General features: G+C 41.6%; 1 pseudogene across 8 annotated transcripts; it reads left to right on the forward strand.

Moving 5' to 3' along the window:
• The first annotated feature begins 290 nt into the window (after window positions 1-290).
• On the forward strand, window positions 291-4,016 carry LOC147614448 (protein ETHYLENE INSENSITIVE 3 pseudogene; annotated as a pseudogene). Of its 8 annotated transcripts, none has more exons than XR_015263123.1 (3): window positions 291-449; window positions 960-1,262; window positions 2,009-4,016. The product of XR_015263123.1 is annotated as a protein ETHYLENE INSENSITIVE 3 pseudogene, transcript variant X3 (transcript). The 8 variants fall into 8 exon arrangements; XR_015263125.1 differs by having other exon boundaries at window positions 963-1,262; XR_015263128.1 differs by lacking the exon at window positions 960-1,262 and having other exon boundaries at window positions 291-481.
• Window positions 4,017-21,393: the final 17,377 nt, after the last annotated feature.

Below are 21,393 nucleotides of genomic sequence, written 5' to 3' on the forward strand. Positions count from 1 at the left end.
CAGCCATTTGCTTGAATCAAGACACGAAACACATCTTGGCTACATGTGCATCCCAGTTTTGTCCAACATTTTTACCTTGGACATGCCGAAAAAGTGTTGCAAATGGGATCCAAGTTTCCAACAGGATTTGAGCTCGGCCCGCCACCACTGCCACGATGTGGTGATATGGCAACTCTTAAATAGTATTATGGTGATCATGTTAGGAGTAAGCACTCAAGTCCCCATAACTTATGAGCAATTATGAAACTGGTGTGCTTGCATGCTAAGGCTTAAGCCCTAGGCCAACACAAAAGCGGTCGCGCCCACTGATTAAACGTCAACGCATTTTGCCTTTTTTTTTTTAATGCTTTTAAAAAAAGGCCCAACACCAGAGTTGTAGTAGTGCCTGCCCACCTTCGGGCTCTTGTATTTGTGTCAGGTCTCGCGTCACCGCTCACTTCTTGCAAAAGGTACGTCATGATGTTCCATTGCATCCTTCAAGGTATTGATCTCTTTTGCTTAAATGGGCTCTCTCGGATTAGTCTTAATTTGCGTTTTAATCTATGTGGGTTCTGTCCGATGAGTCTCTGTTTGCGTTTCAATCTCTTCTGTGGAAATGGGATCTCTCGGATTAGTCTTGATTTGCGATATAATCCCTTTGTTGTAAATAGTTTTTTTTTTCTCTCGAATTGCCGCCTATGATTGGTTGTACTATCACCATGGTCTCCAAAACGAACTAGGACGCCTGTGACAGTTATGGATTTTGCCTGTTTAAAAACCAGTTTCCTGATTAGCCACAACATTCGATATAGATTATGAGCTAAAGTTGTTTGGGGGAAAAACATTATAAGGAAACAGCAGGGTGGGTTTTAGTCCTCCTCATTATTAGGCCTTCAATTTATAAGTAATCCCAGAAAGATAGCTTCACCCCTCCCTGTTTAAGAGATTACTGAATATCATGTCATTGTCATAAAATACAGCAGCCCTCTGATGGACTTTGGCGTCAGTTGGTAAGACAGTGAAGATGGGGGGTGGCACAAGCATGCTTCACAAATTGTGGCACCCAGATCAAAGGATAAAAGGAACAAAACACCCGGTGAATGCTGCGGTTTCTCCCTGATGATGGTAGCCTGCAGATGTTTGGACTATATAAGAGATAACATATCATGAGGGATCAGTACCACCAAGCTGTTAAAAGTTTTTTGAAAGCATGATCTTGCATCATGGGTGAGTTAGAAGGTGATGAAGCTTATATTCAGGGAAGGAAGGCAAGCGTGAAACTGGTAGGTACGATTGTAATAATTCAAGAGGTACTAGTAGGAAGAGCACCTGGCCTGATATGTTACTTCAGTGTCTCTGCCACCCACAACAAGTTTTTAAAGTTTTTACGAGTCTCTCCTCTTTGCATTTTCTACTGTAGATTTTTGAAACTCATAATTCCTAGCAAGCTTGCTGATTTTTTTAGTTCTTGAGTGCCCTGGAGAGTGATCTCCTTGGTGGTTTGCTTCATGGCTGTTTAATCAGTTCTTTTTGGTGAAAGGGTATTTTTAGAAGAAATGAACATCTGGCAATGCATAACATGCAGAGTCACATGGAGGGGGGTCTTTCTATGGCTGGCCACTATGGAGGAAGGCTGTGCACATACAAAACTGCCCCTTCAACATTGTTGTGACAAGGTCAGAAGAGATAGATGAACATGTCTAAATGTTTGCTGTGAAAGGGGAGGAAAGATGGCCAGGAGAGTTATGAGGCTAGGGAAATGGACGAGGGCTGCATGTGCCAATGTGTTACCCTAAGGCACAAGCACTTTCTACTAGAATCTATTGAGGATTTAGACTTGTTAAGGTGTTTTGTTTCAGCATGATACTCATTACGATACTTAGTTGTGATGCCTTTCAGACATGATTATACTTAATTTTATTACTGAGGAATTTTGCAGTCAAATCAAGGTGCCTTAAATTTGTTTTTTTGTAGCTGGTTTCGCTTCTTTAGTATGTAACAATTACTCATGTAATGGTCCATTTTGCAGACGAATCAGGAGTGATGTGATATTTTGGCAGTAAATCTGCAAGCAAGCTTTCTATCGAGAACCTGTGCCTGCCTTGAGACCATGGATATAGATGAATTGGATCCTTATAGAACTCTTGATAATGATTTGACAAACATCATGGGGAACAGAGATGCAGATGGACTTCCAGATGAGGGCCTTAGTGATGATGATGATGATGATGATGTAGATGAAATTGAGAAACGCATTTGGAGAGATCGTATAAGGCTCAAGCATTTGAAGGAAAAGCAAAGGTTGAAAGGACAACCCGAGAGGCCAAATTATAAGCAGCCGACTGATCAAGCAAGGCGCAAAAAAATGTCGCGGGCACAGGATGGAATCCTTAAGTACATGCTTAAGATGATGGAAGTGTGCAAAGCCCAAGGTTTTGTGTACGGGATAATACCAGAAAAGGGGAAACCAGTCAGTGGTGCATCGGATAACCTCCGAGCTTGGTGGAAAGAGAAGGTGAAGTTTGACAGGAATGGGCCAGCAGCTGTAGCGAAGTTTCAAAAAGAGCACGGATTGCCCAAAAATATCGAGGGGACTGTTATTGCTGCTCCTACCCCGCATACTCTTCAAGAGCTTCAGGACACTACTCTGGGTTCTCTTCTATCCGCACTCATGTCGCATTGCAATCCTCCACAAAGGAAGTTTCCCTTAGAGAAAGGCTTAGCACCTCCTTGGTGGCCCACTGGTGATGAGGATTGGTGGGCACAAGTGGTTGGGAAAAAAGGAAAAGAGGCTCCGCCTTACAAGAAGCCGCATGATTTGAAGAAATTGTGGAAGGTTGGGGTGCTTATGGCTGTCATTAAGCACATGTCTCCAGATATTGCCAAAATCCGCACCATCATTAGGCAGTCTAAGGGCTTACAAGATAAGATGACAGCAAAAGAGAATGCAACATGGATGATGGTTTTGAACCAAGAGGAGGGGCTTGCACAAAGTAATTTTGGTAGTGCAGTCACCAGCGATGATACTTTGGAAGCTGGCTTGGCCAGGAACAGAGCCAATGAATATGATGTAGAGGGCTTTGATGACGCGTCTACCTTTGCCACCAGTGATGATGGGGGTCAAGACATGGAGGCAACTCATGTTTCCAATGCTAGTACATTGATAACACAGAAGGGAAGTTTCGGTAATGCGGGAAGACTTCCCATGTATGACAAGAGGACACCACCTGTGGAGGCTGGAAGGAAGAGAAAGCAAGCAGGTGATTCTATAGGCAGTTCACATGCAAAATACCTGCGCCCATATGGTTATCCTCCTAAGGATGGTAATGGCCCGCTACCTGATGGAAGTTTGGAAAGCTCAAATCAAAACTCCTTGCTTAGAGTTGAAATGGGAGATGCTATACAGCAGCATCCAAATGGGCAGCATCCGGAAAACTATCCAGTTATCCCTGTTGAGCTGCAAGGAAGCGGCAAAGGGCTATTTAATGCAGGGAAGCATAGGTTAGCCGATGGAAATCCACAGTCAGAGTTTGGGAGTTCCATGCAACATGACCAGCCTGGAAGTACTTTAGGGGCACTCAATGGTAGTAAACACATGGAAGCAAGCATGGCAGTTGACATGGAAATCCAAAATGAGCTTAGAGATGCTTCAAGGGTGAGCTTTGAAGAGAACATGGTGTATGGGCAAAGCTATAGCAGTGGTATGCATGTGGAGGGACTTCAAAGCACCGGGCTAACTAGCTGTAATGATGGCAAGGTGGTTGAGACCCGCTTTCATTCTCCACATAATATGGAGGCTCAGGATGAGTTTGGTTTTAGTTCTAGGTACAACATAGGTGTAGACAGTACTGATTCTTTGGAGGGAGAAGAGCTGGACAGTTTCCCTTCTTATGAGGACTTCATCTGGTTTTTCGGGTCGTAGTCATGCTATTATAGGAATCAATACTGCTGATGTGGACAGCTTTTGTATTGGTAACATGGCATTGTACATTCTTTGAACCTTGGGTATGCAACACTAGTGTTTGGCATTGCAAAAAGTTCTTATTGTAGAAAGGATTTTTTAATTGACTTTGCCATGCAGGTAGCCCTAATAACTCACTATTTTAGATTATTTTGACCCACTCACATGTGGGCTCGAGTGTCTCTCTGGTGCTGCCATCCTGTATGTGGAATAAGCCACGTCTGTGTTGCATGTGCATGTGTTTGCATATTGTGGTGTTATGTGTGTGTGTGTGAGTGTGTGCGCGCACGCACATACGCACACGTTTGTTTGAACCCAAAAGTTGTCTCTTCCAATGCTTTTTGATCATGCCTCTCTCTTGAACCCTTAGGCTGATGGTTGCCTGTACACATAGGAACCTACTATAAACTCAATGTTCTTGTCGTTCTTACCATCATAAAGTATTTTGTAATTGATGCAATCGCTGGTTCCCTTAGAAGTGGCCATTTTGAGCCACAAGGAAATGCAAGATAAGTAAGAGAGTCTAGGGATTAACAAAGGTGTGCAAGTCTAGCTCTTTCAAGGTTGGGCAATTTTGTGGAGAGTAAGGATAAGAGAGGACTAGATTTAGCATGACAAAGGTAGCATGTGTTTGGATATGGTGTGGGATGAGAACCAAACACATGTTTAGGATGATTTAGGGTAAGAGGAGGTGTAGACGCTGAAGTGCATCAAGATGTTTTAATGATTATATGGGGTGTGGATGTTGAGGTGCTTTGTATAGTTCTAGGAGAAAAGAAGAGTAGGAAATATTTGATTAAGACAAAGGTAGTATATGCATCGGTGTGGTTTGGGATATGGTTCAGAGACATCAAAATAAAAACAAACTCATTCAAATTTATGAGGAATGACATAGGAATGATTTGAAGTGATAAGGAGTTAGAGCAACTGCCCAATGTGACATTTGAAGCTTGAAACACCCAAAAATGATAAAGTGATTAGCAATAAGCACTGCTTAAATGAAAAATTGATAAGAAGCTTGAATCTCACCAACCAATAGAAATTCAGCTTCAAGATTTGATGAGTGATGCTACTAGACCCAATCGATGACCCCTTAGATGGTTTTGCTTCATTCCATGAGTAGGTGTAGATTTTGTGATTTCTTCTTTATGTGTCATTCTAATTGTTAGAGCCGATAACTATATACCCGCTCACAAGCGCTCATTGTAATCGTGAATGGATGAATTGATAATCAAGAAGAAGAAGAGCTTTGAGTCTACTTTCTGTTTCCACATTGTCTGTGCCATGTCGTCTTCGCCTATAGTATGTATTAACCAATTTTTTATTGTTTAATTATGCCATAATGTTACTATTAAACCTTTTATAACTGTGTTAGTTTATCTGCCAACAATTTTGGTGATCTTACTGCGGTTGATTCCCTGCCCATGCTATGGTTTAATCATCTAATCATTATGTCTATGTTGCATGGAGTTGGCATGGGTGGATTCTTTGCCCTTGTTGATTAAGTGGCACATGTTCACTGTTTGTTAAGTCCTCCTTCCGTTCACCTTTGTTCTTATTTAGACCAAGATGGCGTTCATCGTTCCATTTCTGCATGTTGACGTGTTTTCTCTTTGTGAAGAGGTTTCCTCTAGTCTGTACACTTCACCTGTTTGTGGCATCTCGTTGATTGCGTCGAAGTGACCATATTTCGTGGGTCCACATCCTTAGGTCTTTTAGAACATCTTCCATTTTTTAAATTCAAGCCAGTTTTAGCACTCCTCAGGGATTATCTGGTCGCGTTTCCAGTTCATGCTCAATTTGATGTGGAAAATCTTCTTTTGCTGAAACCTGAGTGTCGCAATGATTGTGATTAGCCACTCATCAATTGCCGAATTATCCCGCCGATGAGATAAGGCGGGAATGATAATATGATGCTTATCTCGAGTTGCACGGCATCATCAAAGGGAGGAAGTTGGTGACGATGATGTCTCTATTGTGGAGGAAGCTGATGGCGCCAGTGTCAAGCTCTGGGAAGATAGTATTAGTGTTCACTCGGAGGATAGTCAGCACATGGAAGACTTCAATGTTTCACTAGTGGTAACCTCCCCTTCAGCTCAGAATTTACGAATCACTAAATTGCTACTTGCCGGAGTACGTGCAGAATTGCCTTACGCATCTTTGGGTCAGGCGGCACCAATGGGCACATCAGACTACCCGTGTGTATAAAAGCCTTCACCTATTGTTGCTCCAACTCCAGCAGGTCCGGGAATCTTTTCAAGTCCACTTGGCCTTGCCGGCGCAATATTGCCTCAGTTTTCTGTCATGACTCAACGTGTGTCTCTTAAGTATTTGAAGTTCCATGGTGAGAAGGAGAAGGATCTAGATACACACATGGAAAATTTTGAAAATACTTGGTTTCCCAATGGCATGCCACTCATTGTCACTGCAGTTCACAAGCACAACACATTTAGTGGCACATTTGATTGGGCAAGCGACAAATTGGCATGCACAGTATGACCCAAATGCATTTCTAACTTATGTGGCCTTGCACAATGCCTTTTGTATCGATTCCGGAAAGATAAGACCTCTTCATAGGTCTTGGAGAAATTGTGCTATCTAAAATAGAACAGCTTTCCAGCGGAAGATTATACAGCCAAATTTCGAACTCTGCAGAGTCGGGTTGATCTTGCCGATCGGCCAACTGAGGCCCTTATGGGAGAATGGTTTGTTCGGGGCTTGTAGAAGAAGTTGAAACATGCGGTAGCATCTGTGGATCTTACAGTCAATGGATTTGATGGGTTGGTGGAATCTGCTTGAAGATCGGAGCATAGTTTTTAGGGAAGAGGTCCACTTCGAAGAAGGGGAAAACAAAGTCTCAAGAGGATCGGAGCACAGTTTAGTGAAGAGTTCCACTTTGAAGAAGGGGAAAACAAAGTCTCAAGAGGATCGGAGTGCAGTTTAGGGAAGAGTTCCACTTTGAAGAAGGGAAAAACAAAGTCTCAAGATGTTAGATTAAATGGCATACAAGGTTTCTCAGATATCTGGCACATTTGGCATGCCAACTATATCTGCTTACAAAGAAAAATGCTCCGTACATCTAGAATGAGAGGTGTGAACAAGAATTCCGGCACCTAAAGATGATGTTATCCACAATGTCGATTATGTAAACTCTAGGTTTTCAAGAAAATTTGTATAATCAAGAAGTTACAGAATCTAGATTTTTTTTTACTTATCCAAATAATCCTAGTCATCATGTGGGTTCGACTTTTCTCCACGGGGTGGACTACCCACCGAGTGTGCCAGGTGTTAGCTTAGGATATAACCCACCACATTAATCTTATAAACTTAGCTTACAAGTAGTTTAGGAATAGGATTCCAACATATATGTGTCGTTCTAATTCTCAAAGCCGATAACTATATACCCGCTCACAAGTGCTCATTGTAATCGTGAATGGATGAATGGATAATCAAGAAGAAGAAGAGCTTTGAGTCTACTTTTTGTTTTTGCATTTTTTGTACAATGTCATCTTTTTCTATAGTATGTATTAATCAACCATTTACTGTTTAATTTTGCCAATGTTTACTGCCCGAGAAATTCCCTTTCCATAGAAAGGGGACGTCACTTGTGTGCATAAAACTCATAAAAACTCCCTATTTAAGTTTCTCTAAAAAATAAACTATACCCCTTTCTAAGCATACGAGTCCCAGTTATGAAATTCAAGTATCCCCTATTTAAGATTTAAAAACCAAAGAGCAGATATTGATGTTATACATGTGATAAGTTGTAGCCCATGTAAGTAGCATGGATGTAAGTGCTAGAAGCACAAAGACCTAGATGTACTCTCCAAAAATTGTTCCATGTGTTGTTAGCTTAAAAGAGTAATACACTAATCAAGTTTTCAACTACACCACTAGATCACATATTGTAAACTATAAGAAGAAACGAAACCCCTACTTTCATTCTCCCCTAATCCCTTGTCCCCCCCCCTCCCCACCGCCCCATGCCACCATAAATCTCCCTCACCCCCTAAACTTATAAGCTTAAGCCCCCTCTTCCAAAACCCCCCCTCCCTAACACTCACCTTGATATCATAAGATATGAGTTGTGTGAATCTCCCAGGGTTTACTATTAAATCTTTTATTACTAGGTTGGTTTATGCACCAACACTACAGTTGACCATTTGCTCCAAGATTTGATTTGTGGGTAGCTTGTACTATGGAAAAAAAGCATGTACGAACATCACTCACCCGCTTGGTGAGGACTACTAAGTGGGTCCCCAGTTCCCTCATCCTTGGTGTGGTGGTGACGTTTAAAACACTCAGAGCCTCTACACTGAGTCCCACCTGCCCCCTCGAGGAGTGTGTCCCTTAGCTAGCTTTTATTTGCACCACTTGCCTTACCCACTCGGAAGCAAGTAGTTCATCCACCTAGATGGGTCCAACTCCGAGCATCTAGTGGGTTGTTCCCCCAAAGCAGGAGGATAGCTTTAGGGTGGACCAACGACAACCGGTCGATTGTGGTAACAACCAATCAAACCTCATAAGATCAGCGAACCCATCGATTGGTAACAACCAATCAAACAAGAGAAAATACAATTCCATCACATTCACAGTAAACAAGAGAAAACAATCTTTTCAACTTGAGAACACCTCACCCTTCTCCTTCATAAAGTTTACCCACACTTTCCTTGTGTGGTCATCAATAAATGTCACATAATACATGCAGCCTCCCATAGACATGGTCTTTGTAGGACCCATACATATGAATGCACAACATGTAGTGCATTTCTGCTCACATTTTTGTCACGCGAAAATACATGCTTTGTTTGCTTTCCAAATTGGCATACTTCACATATTTTCTGTATACCTTCAACTTTAAACTTTGGCAGCCCTGTCACAATTCCTTTAGTATGCATAGACTTCATTCTCTGCACATTCACATGTCCAATTCTTTTATGCCAAATGTCTGTGTCTGCAACAATTCCTGAACCATTTGCAAACATCGTAGCACTCACTTCAGGCATGTTTACATTCAATGTAAACATTCTGCCCACTCTGTTGCCTTTTGCAACCAACTTGCACTTGTCTTAAAAGTCTTCAACATAACAACCATCAGGGTTAAACCAAACCTACAAACCCTGCTCAATCATTTGGCCAACTAAAACCAGATTCTTTGTTATGTTCGAAACATGAAGTACATCTGCAAGGTACTTCACTTTGCCATCCTGCAGACAATGGCACATCTCTAACATGGGCAATTGGATGAGCAGTGTCATCCCATGTTTCCACAAAACCTAGTCTTTCAAGGTTTTTCATCTCCTTGAACCACTCTCCATGACTTGTCATGTGGTTTGAAGCACCTGAATCAACGTACTATACATCATCTTTATGTGCTACTTCAACATTTTCAGACATGGCATTAACGACATGCTGCATAACAAACTACCTTTCATTATCCTCATTGTTTCTACTCAAGGATGCATAGTTGTTTTGCTGCAATTTTTCATTTTGCATGTCAGCCTACTTCTTATAACAATCTCATGTCCAGGCTTACCCCACAATAAAAGCATCCACGTGTATCATTATACTGCCTTTGCAAATTTCCACAACCTCTTTGACTCCCCCTACCTGTGAATTGGCCTCTTCCACCTGCGTGTTGTTCTTGTTGTGAATTCTGGGATTATTGTTGTTGTTGCTGCTGCTGGCCATAATTCTGATTACCTGTTCGGCCACCCCCTTGGCCGCGTCCACGGCCTCCTCTACCTCGTCCTCTTCCTGAACTTGTGTAGAAGGCCTGTTGCTCTGAACTGTTTTTATTTTGTGAAGACTGTTGGTCTTCACCCAAGCTCTTCTCTTCTATAATCAACATGGGCACCAAATCTATTAAATTGGGAATGCTTTCTTGAGTCTGAATAGACGTCTTGACGCCTTGTATTGTGGCCCGGGACCACGTAGACAGACTTCCACCTTATCATCATCATCTACTGAACCGCTAATAGATGCAAGGGATTCCACAATACCCTTGATCTTCAATGCATAGTCATTCACAGACATACTCTTTTCTCCACAGTAGGAAGTTCATTCTTCAACTGTATCTTTTGTGCCTTGGTATTCGTTTCATAGAGTTTTACCAAGGTGTCCCACGCCTCCTTGGGGGACTTGGCATCTTGTATGTGCCCAATCATGGTGTCCTGTATACTGATAGGAGAGCCAATACATAACTTTTCTGGCTCCTTGGTTCCAGTCCTTGAAGTCTTTCATCAGCAGTCGGATTGATCTCCGGTATCTCCGGTGCCTCTTCATGCTCACCTTCTATGTAGTCCCAATAACCCTTTCCCATTAGGAAATTTGTCAACCTAAACCTCCAAGCATGGACGTTGTTGTTGTCAAGCTTCTCAGCAACAATCTGGTTTATGCCATCATTTGACATCTTGCCAGACACACAAATTTACCAGAAATAGCACTGTGGTTTGTCCTACACAAACTGATGTATTTTCTGCAGCAGCGGTACTGCACTACACTTAAATGTCACACAACCAGCAGTGACCTCAATGTGCATACATACACCCAATGGCAACTGTTGACCTCCTTGCAGAGCACACACAATGTCTGCATAACCAATCTGTCTTCTTGCAGTTCTTAAAACAGAGTTCTGCATAGAATCGATGACTTACCCGCAGTGCTCGAAATCGCCTGCTTTCTAAAAAACGAAGGTCCTAACGCGCCCGAAACGCGTTTTCGGCCCAAAAAAACTATCCGATAGGACAATATAGTTGCCCTCCTAAAGCTTTACTCCCATGAAGAAAGCTCCTCAATCAGAGATGGTTTGCCGGTGCCTCCCGCAGAGCTCCCGAGACAAGGGTGTACTCGCCAACACAAATAGGGAAGAGTAGATGAAGCTCTTACCCTCGTACCGCTTCTTATGCTTCTCTTGCTTGCAGCTCAACCCTTAGCATGAACTAGGCTCTGATACCATGAAAAGATGTAGGGGAGAAGAGAGCTTGAGCTCTTGCAGCACACACACACTCACAAAACCCTAAAAGAGAACACACAAGGTGAGAGGCTGAAAATCTTCTTCTTCTTCACACAACACTCAACACACCATATACAAAGATAAGAGTACACACAACATGAAAAGGTACTCAACCAAATACATACTAGGGTTCTCTATAGTGTGAACCCAACTAAATGAGCTGGCGCTATAACTATGCGAGTCTCTAGAATGGCTGTCACAAAGCTTGTCATCCCACTGGCCGCATATCACCCATGATCTCACCAACCATGCCAGTGGTGTAAGTGTGGGGCCTACCCCCAGGTTGGTCATCAGTGTCCACCACCGCCTCACTAGATGATGAGCTCGATATCTCAACATGTTGCAAACTGGCAATCGAATATGAAGATAATATGTTGGAATTGCCGCAATTGGAAGATGTCAAAACATCTTTAGCAACTACGACTTCGCGTGTCTCGAGCCACCAAGAAAGTGGAACTCTAAGCAAGCAAATTGGAAACATGATGGTGGATGAGCTCAATAATGCCATATTAGAGAAATTGAATGTAAAAGAGGGAAGAGAAACATTTGGGCATGGGCATAATCATCTTTACCCCTGCAGGGAATTGGTGTGGTGCTCTATGTGTAGATTAAATCACACTACCATCGAGTGTCCATAGTTAAGAGCAAGGCCATTACTCTATTGTGCCCACTGTGTAAAATTAGGAAATCATGACACTTCAATGTGCAGATATCCAAGATTTCAAAATGTTGTATAGCTACCAGCACTTAGAGCCCCATTGGCTTTACCTGTGCCACATGTACTACAGATCCCTGCTGTTTTTGCTGGACAACCCAACTCTTCCTACTTACCTCGGTGGATGTTTCGGGTACAAGACGCTTCCAGTTCTACCACCACAACCACCACAGCCTAAAATCAGTCAAGTATTGATTGAAGAGCCATCATAAGATGTTGATATGGTGTGAGAAGTAGAACTTAGTAGAGAGTACTACGAAGAAATGATGGAGGTCATGCCGGAATATTATGTCCTACATAATAACACACCAGTACCTGTGTTTCAAACAATGGTACAATGGAAGGGCAAGGACATGAACCCAAACTTGAGAAGATGACCGCTTCAATGCTTTGGATGTGGAGGGCCGCATTGAGTTGCTGAGTGCCCAAACAAGAATATGGTTCATACACACCAACCCCAACAAGTGGCGGCTCCACCCAATGACATGCCAGTACTCACTTGTACTAAATGTGGGATTGATCATTTGATCAAGCATTGTCCATACCGCACAAGTGGCTCGACTTCTACTACCACAATCATGCCACCATCCAGACCATTAGTGTACAGCCTAGGAATATCACACCACTCAACGTCTTAACAAGAGCTTAAGGTCAATTAGGAGACAAGGGAAAGAACTGAGCGGATGGGACTATTTATAGAACTAGCTGCAGGAGAAGAGTGAAAAAAGTGGGTAAGGGGGTGACACAAGGGTCACAATCCAAGAAGGATCGAAAGAAGATACAATTGACACCGAATCCACCCAATCAAAGAAAGAGGAGTATCGAAGGAAGAGGGGGATCAAAGGATCAATCACAAGGGGTCGGACGACCAAGAAGAGCAAAGAGAGCAAGCAACAACTCCTAAGGGGGTCGGTGAATACCCCAATGCACCGATGAGGAAATAAGAAAGCTCGAAGATGCCAGGGCCTTAGTCGAAGAGTGCCAACGGCTTCATGAAGCCAAGCTAAGGGCCAACCAGGTCAGGGATACAATTTATCCCACGAAACGAGCTAACCAGGGATAGGGAATTGGACATGCCTACCCCAATTCTGGAAGAAACAGAAGAGGAGTCCCAAGCAAACACACTGTCCAAAATGTTTGTGGAAAATGGGTTGGGAGAGTCCATCCATTCCTTCCCTATGGAGGAATATGACACACATACATGGGAAGAACCTTCTATCTCTAAAGAACCCAGAGATATAGGAAGTCTCGCAGCTGTGCTATCCACGCTTGTACAAATGCCATTAGGACAACTGTTATGGAATTCACCAACCCTATGGACATACATAAAAGAATGGGTAGAAGACAGACTAAAGGCAGCTGAAACTATAGATGAGGCTCTACCACCCCACCTCTGGCAGAAAGAACCTTGATACATACAAGGAAAACTCGAGTTGTTAGGATACCAATTAATCAATTGGGACACTACTACAAAAAGTGACGACACAAATGCTACAAGCTCGATTCATCATAATGGGTACCAGGTAGCACTGGCTATCCTGGATGGTGAGGCGCGGGGGTTAGCATCATCACAAAATGTTGTTGGAAAAACTGGGGGAATCGTGATCTAAAAAAAGCAGATCTAATTGTTAAAATGGTTGACGGAACATCTTCGAGGCCCATTAGGCTTCTGGAGAATGTTAAATTCAAACTCTTTACGTTTTGCTACCATCATACATTTGTGGTCATGACTTCCTATGCCAACCTGATTCATATGACATAATATTGGGGAGACCTTTCATGAGGGAATCCAAATTGGTGCATGATTGGGCCTTAGATCACGTGTATGTACGTAGGGATTCGCAAATCTTAAAGATTGATTTGAGAACATGGAAAGAACACCCCATGGAAGGGCAATTGTTTGGTAATGATTTGGTCACAACGGAACGGACCACCTTTGTACAAATATGCTAGCCCTCCCCGTGGGAGATCCCAAGGACGTAGAGGAAATGGAAATGTATGCGCGTCACTTCCTCCTCGGAACTTCAGTGAAAACTGGATGCATGTGTTGGCCACCATTGATGTGATGCAACCCAGGGGGACCCAATATGTGGAATCTGGAACTGTCCCCACGACCTCTATCTGTATGGTTAATTGGCAAACCATTGATGAAAGAATCAAAAGAGGAGACATCGAGTACAGAGAAAAGGTACCATAGCACAAAGCCGTACCAGTGCTCAACACCTTAGACGGTGGGGCGAAAGCAGAAATGATATATAGCCCAACAAAATGCCCTATTAAGAAGAAAACCCACAGATGCCCATTGGCTGAGATACCTTGAGGCCACTAAGGTACACGATGAGTTCTCAAAGGATTGGGGTGAGGAGTTGAGTAAGATATTGTTGGAGGGAAGGCACAAGGAGAAAGTCGTCCTTCAAGAGCTAGAAACATCCAAGCTTACAAAAGCTGGGCGTTGAAAATGTAATAAAGCCTTGGCAGGTCATGGAAGGGTCAAGACCAACCAGGCAAAAACCATACCAGATGAATCCTAAATATGCGGCAATTGTAAAGGAGAAAATAGACAAGCTCATTGCTTTGGATTTTATCTATGAAATCAAACATAGGGATTGGCTGTCACCAATCGTGATAGTGCCGAAAAAGAATGGAAAACTTAGGGTATGTGTTGATCTTATAAAGGTCAACGCGCGATAGCTAATTGTGGTGGGTGGGAGAGAAGCTTACAACTTCATTGGATGGATTCTCTGGTTACAACTTCTTGGATGATCAGCTGATCGTGATAGCTGATCACATGTCAAGAATTCCAACTGGGGTTGATGATGATCTCCGTGATGCTTGTTTATTCAAGTTGGACATGGTACCCGAATGGAGTGAGGAAATCTCAGAGTATCTAGCTTATGGTTTTCCGCAAGAAATACCTTTGAACAAAGATAAAATGTGGGAGCTGGTACCCGAATGGAGTGAGGAAATCTCAGAGTATCTAGCTTATGGTTTTTCGCAAGAAATACCTTTGAACAAAGATAAAATGTGGTGGTTTATCAAGCTTGCTGCACCTTATCAACTAATTGCAGGAGAACTATATAAGCTAGGAAAAGATAATGTGCTCATAAGATGCGTTAGAGAAGATGAGTTTGTCACCATATTGGAAGAAGCTCATTCAGGGATAGTAGGTGGGCATTTTGCTGGAGAAATCACAGCTCGAAAAGTGCTTCAAGCAGGACTATGGTCGCCTATGTTATTCGGAGACACCATAGAATTTGTCAAAAGATGCGAAGAATGTTAACGTTTCGCTATTCCACAACAAAAGGACAAGATGCCGCTCACCCCTATTATTGTAAGACAACCGTTCGAGAAATGGGGGATAGATTTTGTGGGACCTATTAGTCCAGCCTCACATCCATCCCAAGCCCGATACGTGATTGTGGCCACAGAATATTTCACAAAATGGGTAGAAGCCAGAGCCTCAAAGAGAGCTGATGCACGAACAACAACAAAATTTTTATACGAGCAAATCATCTGGAGGTTCGGCTATCAATGACCACCTAAATGACATTATTCTCTCTCAAAATGAGAATGATAATCCAACCACAAAATCCATAGAAATACTTTGGCATTTCTTTTCAGTAGCTATTTCCAATGGATACAAACAAGCCAAAATGTCTTAGTGCTAGGCATTATCAACTTGGAATTGTTAACAATTTTAAACATCTTGCTCGACATCAGCTTTTGGCTTTAGCCAAAAGAAACCTCTTCATACCAAATGTGCAATCCTCAATACCCCAAGATACCTGAGAAGAATGTGGAGGAGAGGATGAGCTTGAGCTCTTTTGTAAGCACGCGCGCGCGCGCACACACACACACACACACACACAACAATAGACAAGCACACAAGAGCAATGGATGGTTGAGTTTTCTTCTATTCTCTACAGCCATAACATAAAGGTAAGAGTACATACCAGAAGGGAAAGTACGTTACTACTAGATCTTATAAGGTTGGCATTCCATCGTGTGAACCCGTCTGCATGAGATGGTGCTACAACCATTCTAGTGGAAAAAGTGTAGATCTTCCATCCTAGCATGAACGTGCGGAGCTTTGTTGTACCCACTTCCCTATCCATGGGCTATACCCTACACTCCAAGTAAGCTCTTGAGATGAACGTGCGGAGCTTTGTTGTACCCACTTCCCTATCCATGGGCTAAATGTAGCTTTTGCAACCAAGCTACCTCACATGCTAATATAGAAGCACCCCTATACTCTGCCTCTATACTTGATAAAGCATTGCTTTGTGATACTACATCGCTAATACATCTCCTGTCTGAGACACTGTCAGTCCAATCTACATTTGTATACCCATGTTCTTGTACACTTATACTCTAGCCTCATAGAAAAGTCCATAGAGTATTGTGTGTACTATAGACTTTATTTATCTAAGTATCCTCCTAGTTGCATCCAAGTGTGACTTTCTTAAAGCCTGCAAAAATTGACTCACCAGCTCAAATTTAGCATGCCATGTAAATCAAACTCTCTATAACGTGCATATAAATAGTAGGATCCTCCAAAAGATCACATGTATTTGCAGACAATTTTATGTTTTGCTCTAATGGCACTAAGATTGGCTTAAAACCTGTGAATATCATGCCTCAAGCATAATACTTCCTCTGCAAAAGGCTAAATCTTATCACGTAAAATGTCCCTATCAGTATTATTCACATAAAGTGAAAAATCTATTTGTAGATATTTGAAATCCAACATTAATAAGATACTCTCCTATCTTATCTGACCATGCTTTACACAAGGCTCTATGAACCCTACAAACAAAACCTGGGTATGCATGGTTCTCATATCCTAGTGGTTGCACAATGGCCTTCTCTTATAAATCACCATGTAAAAATGCATTCTTTACATCCATTTGCTTTACAAGAGGAGGCCATGGTGACCTCTGCTTGTAAATCACCATTGTAAAAATGTCTTCTTTACATCAATTTGATTTACAAGAGGATCCATGGTGGCATCTACTTGTAAATCACCATGTAAAAATGTATTCTTTACATCCATTTGAAATAACTACTATAACAACAATCTCACGATTCCCATCCTAGCAACTGGTGAGCTAAAAGTCTCCTCATCGTCAATGACATAGGTCTGTGCATATACCTTGGCTAATAATATTACCTTGTATGTACTCTCAAATCCACCTAAATTATGCTTTACTTTGTAGGACCACTTGCATCCAATTTCCTTCTTCTCCCTAGGAAAAGATGCACCAAATCCCATGTTTCGTTTGCATCCAATGCAACCATCTCTTCATCCATAGCATCTTTCCAATGCTTATGTCCAAATGCCTCCCCTGAGAACATGCGGGCTCTTTCTCTTATATTGCTTTGATGATATATGCATAATGATGGAATGCATACCCATCATAACCATCATATATGCATAATGATGGGATGCATACCCATCATCATATCTCAACCTATCCACTAGATATCTGACCCTCATAGATCTGTGTGCACCTAGACCTAGATCAATGCTAGGTGTTTTCAACATTGCTTTAGCTCTTTGTACACCAAGTGTAACAATAGCTAGGATCCCAAACTCCTTTTGAGCCACCATCCCCACCATCAAAACAAAGGAATGACCTATTGAAACTCAAGAATACATCCACTTCTCTTTTTCCTTACATGATACATGTGATTTTACTATTTTTTAGCACTTGTAGTATCACCAAATAATGTATCATAATTCTTGGCATTCTACCTCAACCTTCTTGGCCGAGGTCTAACAATAGATCCACCTGTCCAATACGTACATGTGGTTGTTGCTCTCCATTTTCTATAGCCACATTGTTATTTACATCAACTTCCATAGCCGCTGTCCTCATCAAGTGAAGAATGAGCTGCCCGAGACAAAGAGAGAAAGAGAGAGGCCAAATAATGCACGCCAGGAGGGAGAGAGAGAGAGAGAGAGAGAGCGCGAGAGAGCTGGGCTGCGAAATTCTACACATCAACTCTCATAGAAGCTTGGATCTGTCTTTACATGTAGAGAGAACCTCTCCAACGCCAAGGCTTATACTAGTGGTGCAAGAAAGAGAAAGGGGGGGAGAGAGAGGTGGGATCTTTGGTGAATCCCGTAAACAAATAAAAAAGCGGCACATAGAGAAAGAGAGATCGCTTTCAAAAAGAAAACAGTGGCACACACACGAGAGAGAGAGAGAGAGAGAGAGAGAGAGAGAGAGAGAATCTGCATCATGCAGCCAGCACCAATTAAAAACATGTGATATACACTTTTCTTGCACCCGAGTTAAAGAGAGAGAGAGAGAGAGAGAGAGTCGTCACATTCTTTTATGCTTCGCTAGATAACCGTCGTCGTTTTTAGTCCCTTTACTAACCTTAGTTTTCAAATACCCTTCGATTAATTGAATGATGCCCTTCGATTGATTGAATGATTTTAATTTTGTCACTCGTAGTGACCCCCCTATTAGGACGCTTTGTTGGAAGTTATCCCTCCTGTTGAGAAGTCTTTCCAAACACATTTGGGCAACTACAAAAATCTAGTAATCGGATTTTCCAATGATAATATTAAAACATGCATTTTCTGTGTTAAATTCAAGAAGCCAGTAGAGCACAACTTTCTCAACAGCAAACAAACAAATGGGGCTTTATCTCTTTCATATGGAGTGGTGTCCTTTCTGTGACTCTCTTTTTTGTTATTCTATTGAATACAAACTAGAAAACATACTCGAAATTAATGGTGTCTTTTTTGTGACTCTCTTTTGGTTGTTCTCTTGAATATGAATTAGCAAATATTAAAATGGTCAATTAAATATTATGGGAATCATCCTTCATTTGGTGAATGAAGGATCACTCTCAAGAATATTATGAGAACCATCCTTCATTTTCTCATAATATTAACATTTGCTAACAACCATTCTCTCGAATGAATACTCTTGCTCTGAAGAATTAGCTGAATCAATTTAGTCAAACCTGAGTCAAATAAGAGATCTGAATGAGTTTAGTAAGGAGATTTGAATCAGTTGAATCAGAAGATCAGCTGAATTAGTTTAGTCAGCAGATCTGAGTCAAGTAAGAGTTAGTAGAGGATAATTGACATATGCAATAGGGTCCTAGAGCTAGAGATTTGAGGATTGAAGATTGTTTTGGTTATGGAGGAAAATTTGAGGGTATGGAGGACAGGAATCTAACAGAGGTCAGCAGAAGTTGGCTGAATCTGATTGCAGTCAAGTAGTGGTCAGCGGCGCGGCGGAGAGTCAGTTGGGGTCAGTTTAGTTCAGTAGGTTGTCAAAGAAGGTCAGCTGAGGAGATAGGGTTGAAGATCAGGGCTGTTCAACTGAGAGTCAATGGGGGTCAGTTTAGGTCAGCAAGTTGTCAGAGAAGGTCAACTAAGGAGATAGGGTTGAGGATTAGGGCTGTTCAGAGTCATATCTGACATAAGAAGAAGTTTTAGAGGATCAACTGATTTAAGTTGAGGAGGGTAAGGTGTCGGACTGTATCAGCAAAGATTCAAAGGAGGTTAGCTAAAGTGAGGTAAGAGATTGTAGTGTTCAATCTTTGTAGGATCTGAAGTATTTGAATGTCTATGAGTGTTAAAGGACACAGAGGTAAGGAGATCTAAATTAGCTGAATCAGTTTAGTTAGACCTGAGTCAAATAAGAATCGGTAGAGGAGAACTGACATATTCAGTAGGGTCCTAGAGCTAGAGATTTAAGGATTGAAGATTGTTAGTTCTAGAGGAAAATTCGAGGGTCTGGAGGACAAGATTTTGACAGAGGTCAATAGCAGTTAGCTAAATTAGATTACAGTCAAGTAGTGGTCAGTTGAGAGCCAGCTGAGTTTAGGTCAGGAGGTAGTTAGAGAAGGTCAGCTGAGGAGATAGGGTTGAAGATCAAGGCTGTTCATAGTCATATCTAACAAAAGAAGACATTTTAGAGGATCAGCTGATTCAAGTTGAGGAGGGTAAGGTGTCGAACTGTATCAGTAGACATTCAAAGGAGGATAGTTGAAGGTTAGCTAAAGTGAGGTAATAGACTGTAGCATTCAATCTTTGTAGGATCTAAAGTGTTTGAAGGTCTGTGAGTGTCAAAGGACACAGAGGTAAAGGAGATCTGAATTAACTAAATGAGTTTAGTCAGGAGTCAAATAAGAATCAGTTGTCCTCTACTGATTCTTATTTGACTCAGGTCTGACTAAACTGACATATTCAATAGGGTCCTAGAGCTAGAGATTTGAGGATTACTGGTTCTGGAGGAAAATCTAAGGGTCTAGAGGACAAGAATATGAGAGAGGTCAACATGCAATTACCTGAATCAGATTACAGTCAGGTAGTGGTCAAGTGAGAGTCAACTCGGGCTAGTTTAGGTCAGCAGGTTGTTAGAGAAGATCAGTTGAGGAGATAGGGTTGAAGATCAGGGTTGTTCAGAGTCATATCTGACATAAGAAGACATCACCTAAAGCACTATGGTTTTTGTAGTCTCTCGAGTTTGGGGCTTGCTCGGTTATGTTCACTCGGTGTCTTGTAGAACTCTTCCTAGCATGTTTTAAGAACAAAAATAACTAAATAAATAGATTCATGCATATCTAAGCAAAATAAGGAAAAAATTAAAAAATTTACTTTTCTTCTTCTTCTTCTTCTCCACACACACCTTTCCAACCATATGTAAGATGGGAACACATCACTCATCACACCGGGCTATAGAATGCTCTATAGACCAAAATAAGAAGCAAAATTATAGCTCCCAGAGAAAGCAAGAATGAATCTCAACATATCATGGAAACCTACCAATGTGTTACAATGAACGTAACCCTCTCTTCATAAGAGAAATCAAGAATGAAACTCAACATGTCATAGGAAACTTACCAGTGTGCCACAATGGATGCAACCTCTTTTCTTTTAGAGAGAAACTAAATTGTACTCCTCCCGATCCGTTGTCATGCCAACTAGATTTATCATCCATTGGGTAGCTAAACTCAATTTCATAATGGGAGAATGTGTTGTATTATGAGACAAATTAACTTGTATATAAAGCAACCATAAGTGTTTACACATAAACTATGGCAGGACCAAGCATGTAAGGCTCATAAGTGGCCTATTGCTAATACAATGCTTAATCTCGTAATACATGTGTGAAGTGCATTCAAAAGGGATTCATCCTAGCTTGCTACCACATGGTCGTTGACTAGAAATTTCCAAAAGTATTCTGTCAAGACCATTATGAGAATCAGTCCAAATTGTAGACTTGAACATCGTTGTTTGTTTGATTGTACATCCTTTTGGTGTGCCCATATTCGCTCTTTATTGCAAAATATTGGTGACACTAATTGTTAATCCGAGACGAGTTAACAATATGGCAATGCTAGAACTACAAAAAGCGACACCATACTATGCTTTAAGGCTAAAGATAAGTCAATTGACTTTGTTGTATTTCAGAAAAGAAGCTAGTAGTACTAGTCTAATGAGATCGGAAATCATTCTTAAGTTATGGCCAATCAAAGGCAAAAACATTTGCATGCATATAATAATTTTGTAGAGATTTGGATCATATTCATCAAAGACATCAAGGTTTTCCCCTTCCAAGTATGCAACTAGAATGAAAAAAAGCTTCAAGATAAAATAAAACACAATGAATCTAACACATTGAAGGCTCCAAAACCATATGTTTTTTGGTGTATGACCTCCTAATCAACACAAGAAATATTGAGCGATCCCTA

Source organism: Cibotium barometz, chromosome 42 (assembly GCF_041138505.1).
Source record: "Cibotium barometz isolate CiBa-2024 chromosome 42, ASM4113850v1, whole genome shotgun sequence".
Lineage (NCBI taxonomy): Eukaryota > Viridiplantae > Streptophyta > Polypodiopsida > Cyatheales > Cibotiaceae > Cibotium > Cibotium barometz.